Source organism: Convolutriloba macropyga, chromosome 6 (genome assembly GCF_964194025.1).
Source record: "Convolutriloba macropyga chromosome 6, txConMacr16.3, whole genome shotgun sequence".
NCBI classification, from domain to species: Eukaryota; Metazoa; Xenacoelomorpha; order Acoela; family Convolutidae; genus Convolutriloba; species Convolutriloba macropyga.
The window spans coordinates 59315500-59319904 of NC_134473.1; positions in this window are offsets into that span (position 1 = coordinate 59315500).

The window sequence follows — 4405 nt, forward strand, 5'->3', positions numbered from 1 at the left end:
TGCTGCTTTTGACTGTTTTTTTTCTAAATTTTTTTGTAGTTGTAAAAGGCTGAGAGGCCTCATAAGCTTCGAATTGAGAATTGAATAACTGATGTTTCTCAATGCAGTCAGTTTATAGCGCCTAGTCTGAAGTTTTCATTATTAATCGTTTTAAAAAATTTTTCAAATTTTTTGGTTTTTGTTTTTCTAGTCAACTTGTAATTCTTTCTCATCACTGAGAGGTCACATTCAATTCCATGTAATACAAAATTTAACACGTCTATTGATATTATATCTTAACTGATGTTTTGTTTGATGGACGATATGAGTTTTCATGAAAGTTTTGAGCGGTCAATAATTGTGTTTTTTTTCGGCATGTTCGCGTAATAACAGATCCCAATGATTTTCAAATAAGTACCAAGTGGACTGATTTACTCGTTCAGTATATTTTTAGCTGATTAAGTAAATTTGAAATAAGAGACAACATTGAGATGAAAGCTTATGATTTTATTGGCTTCAATAATTTGTGTTTTTGCAATTTGTTTGCTCTTTTTGAAATTTTGAGTTTTTCTGCTTAATTCGATTCTTTGGCTTATTCTGAGAAAATACCTGTTCTTGTCCTTTAATAATGGCTATTTAGTAAATTTACCAAGAATTGTTGAAGGCTAAAGGTTTTTAAGACGTTTGTAGTAATGAAAAGTTTTTAAAAATGTTGACTGATTTTTTATTTTTGCCTCATTATTTGTGTGTGTCGACTTTTGACCTTGTCCCATTATGGAAAAGTTTCATATTCCTTGTAGTTAGGAAAAAGTAAGTTTGTGTAGTTAATGTTATATCTGATTGCATTTTGACGTTGTTAACAGGTGCTTTTCTATTTAGATATTGAGTTTTTGCTGTCAAAATTTAGTTTTTGCTTATTTTGTTGTTTATTTTGTTTTTCGTAGTCTTTTTAATGGCAGATCTTGTGAGCACTGCAGTGAAGCATAGCATTACGTAATTCAATTAGTAGTTTGGCTATGTAAAGTTTTCGCAACTTAAACTTCTATTTTTGATTATCTCTTCATTTGGTTGACAATTAAGACAAAAATGTAGAGGAGCTCAGATCGGAACATCATGTGCGAACGCACATTAACGAGCCTCCTTGTCGAACTTTTAACTTTGCTGTTGTAATATCCTATATTATACAGAAACATTTTAAAGTCATATCATACAGAATCATTTTAAAGTCTTGGAAACTGTCTGTGCTCTTTTTTTTAAACTAACTGCAATTCATAGATAAATCACATCAAATTTTTTAGAAAAACACATAAGTTTTTCCTAGTGTAATTTGGTGCAAAGTATCAACAACTAGCGGATAAAATTTAACTATAAAGTTTCTGACGCGAAGTTTCAGAAAGCACAATAAATTGGATCTGTAACATCAATTGAGTGGATCTGTAAACTTGGATTTCGATCACTAATTGAATTTTAATGGTTTTTTGAAAAATTTAGAGCAATTCAATTTCTGGGACACCGGTTAGGTCGATTTGGTATCTACATTAAACTGCAGGCCCCCGTTTCTCAAAAAATTGTTTAATAGTTTTTGGTGGTAGATTAAACTAACAATTTTTCTTTAATTTCCCCTGGAAGAGATTGTCGTGTCACATTTTTCTGCCCGCTAGATTGTCGTGTCACATTGTCGAAGAAATTGTCGTGTCACATTTTTCTGCTTTAAAAAATTATCCCCTGATGGTTAGGTTTTGAGATACTGTTTACAAACACATTTTCAAGTAATTAAAACCAAGTTGTTATCAAAATTTCAATGATAAATCGCACGAGTTCCTACCAGAGTGCTCTAATTATCAAAACAGCCGAAAATTTGTGAGAAAAATTTTCCGATACATTTTTCTTCTCTAAAAGCGGTAACAAATAAAGAAAATTTTGTTAGACCATGATAACTTATCTTTTGCAAACTCATTTTGGATCTTTTCTGTTTGTGTCCCTCCGTACGTTATGCGCCCGCTAGTTACAGAGCACATGCCATTACACAGAAAATACTTATTTTAAAATAATGCACATGCGCCTGGGAGGTGCAAATAAATTGAACACACTAATCACAAATGGAAGAAATCCCTCATTTTAATAGAAGTTGATCTTTGAAATGAGCAGTTTTTCAGTTTTAATTAGAGCTAAATGATGAACTTTTAATTGCTTTGCATAAATTAATTTCCTCCTGTAGAAGACTTTGAAGTTTTACCACGGTTGCTATTGATTAAGTCTTAATTGAAAAAAAAACAATAATGCTCAGGCGAAAGATAAATTGTTGCAGCTCTGGTTAAAGTTATTACCTCAAAAAATGAATTTTTCTATTATGAGATACTTTTTTAAACATTTGTGTTTCAGCATACCAGTTCCAAACATCAGACAGACCAACAATCACGCGCCAGAAAATGCTTAATTGTAAAAAATACTTTTTTTTTTGCTGTGGGACAATTAGTGTTATCTACAGATGCAGATTAACCAACCACGGTGACAAACAATGAGGAACAATCAACAAAAAAAATTGAGAAATAGTTCATTGCATCTCGTTAAGGCTCATTATCAAAAAAAAACCAATTGATCAAAAAAAAAATCAATCACATTCTTTTCTGTCAATTCAGCGAAAAAAAATTAACTTTTTTTTCTTAACTTTGTTGACTTTGCTTTGGTTAGGCACTGCGTACTTATGCATGATATCTCAGCTGTTTTTAAACTGCGGTGCGCAAATTTCACCTTTCGGAAAAAATTGTTAAAAGTTACAACAAGTCGAATCTTTGCTTATCATCATAAAACCTGTGTGCTTCTTTTTTGGCCTTGGTATCCTGGCTTCTGAAAAAAAAAACTTCCAAGGCGACTCTGATTTGAAAAAGACGCAATGTTTCATCCTATTTTAAAAGTAGTAAATTTAAATCCTTTTTTCTATCTCGTCGTCTTTGGTTTGCAATATCATTTTACATAGTATCAGAATGAAAATTTTGTGAAATTATCTCGGTTTACATTAGTTAAATGATAATCTTTAAAATGAACACGATTGGCAGCAATGTTAATAAAAATTCATTAATCAGTTGGACAAGAAATGGAGTTTGTTTTTAAAATGTTGCCTTGTCAACCCGCGCCGCTCTCATTATACGAGGACGGTTTTTACTCAATCCTGGTTTATACCGGCTTTATATATTATATATATATATATATATATATATATATATATTATATATATATATACATTATATATATATATATATATATATATATATATATATATATATACATTATATATATATATATATATATATATATATATATATATACATATATAAATGACTCGTTTGGACATTGAGCGCAAGCGCCCATTACCAATGATTAACTTAAACCCAACGTCGGATGAAATGCTCCCATCAGGCGGGGGCTCAAATTATTTCGGTGGCTGCAGTTCTCAGCCAATCAGATTCGTTAAAAATTCTACACTTTGGTACGTTTGTTTGTTGAGACATTATAATGCAAACCATACTAAGTACATAATCGTCCGCTATTTCTCAGAATTACATTACTCAGATATGTATTTCGAATAGATTTGAGTATTTCAAAGTCTGTAATCTAAGTTCGGAAGTGCAAATAACGGTGAACAGAAAAAATCAGTCCCAAATAGCAAAATATTCCCAGACAAAATAGTAAAAAAAAGACAAAACAGTCGACGACAAAATAGTCCGATCTAACCATAGAGTTAAGCACATGCACACCAAATAACAAAGAAACCTCTTTTAAGTTATTCTTATTTTTTTCATTACACAAATATTAAGCTGATTACATAGTTTCTGAGAATTTACGTCTTTTGAAATAAGTTTTTGGTTTGGTCCTAATTCATATGCAATTAAAAACAATGCATTCATAAACTTAAGTCATAGATTATGTTTGTTAATTGTTTGTAATTATATTTACAATTTTTTCAATATTTTATTTGGGACTATTTTGTCTGGGACTGCTTTGTCTGTTCTTTTGGGACAATCACAAAAACATTATTAACATTTTCCCAATTCTGGTTGGCGAGCAATAAAATGTCTATATTTTGGTAGTTCTGCCATTTTCACTAGCGCCGATACGTTACTTCATAGTTCAGGAAACCATTTAAACTGAAATTTCGTCGATCTACTGTTTTTTAAACACAACTACAAAATAACCAAAGTCAGTAAAAGAAATAAAAATTAATGATGATAATGATGGTTATGTGCAACAGAACCGACATTGAAAAGAGCCGAGTATAAAGAGAACCGAAAACAAAGCCGAAAGTTGCCTTTAATTACCCTGAATTGTGAGTTGATTACGAAGAAAATCATTTAATTGGTTTACTTGGTCTCATGTTCGGTTGTCATATCGAGTCCCAGTAGCCGATGAGGCATTGCCATGTTCAGAG